This window comes from Clytia hemisphaerica, unplaced genomic scaffold (genome assembly GCF_902728285.1).
Source record: "Clytia hemisphaerica strain Z4C2 unplaced genomic scaffold, Clytia hemisphaerica genome assembly, whole genome shotgun sequence".
Classification (NCBI taxonomy): Eukaryota; Metazoa; Cnidaria; class Hydrozoa; order Leptothecata; family Clytiidae; genus Clytia; species Clytia hemisphaerica.
The window spans coordinates 1263692-1263996 of record NW_027104057.1 but is presented as its reverse complement, the minus strand read 5'-3'; positions in this window follow the sequence as shown (position 1 = coordinate 1263996).

The following is a 305-nucleotide window of genomic DNA, read 5'->3' as shown; positions in this document are numbered from 1 at the left end:
ATGATGATTAAATTGAATAAAAAATGGTTCTTTAGGGATATTTATTGATTGGGTTCGGTTGGTATGGATCAAAGTGGGTCTACATTAGTAAATTTAGATTCTTGGAAATTTGTGAAAAATGGACCATTCTAGTCTATCAAAACAGAACTCACATGGGAGAAGATGGTTTTGTCTGGCAATATCACATGACGAAGAGCTCGCACGATTATTGAAGTTATAATTATAAACCAAATCATAAGATATACAGACGATATCCTTATAGTAAGTAAAAATTTGAATATCAAATTAACACTCCTATTCCAATG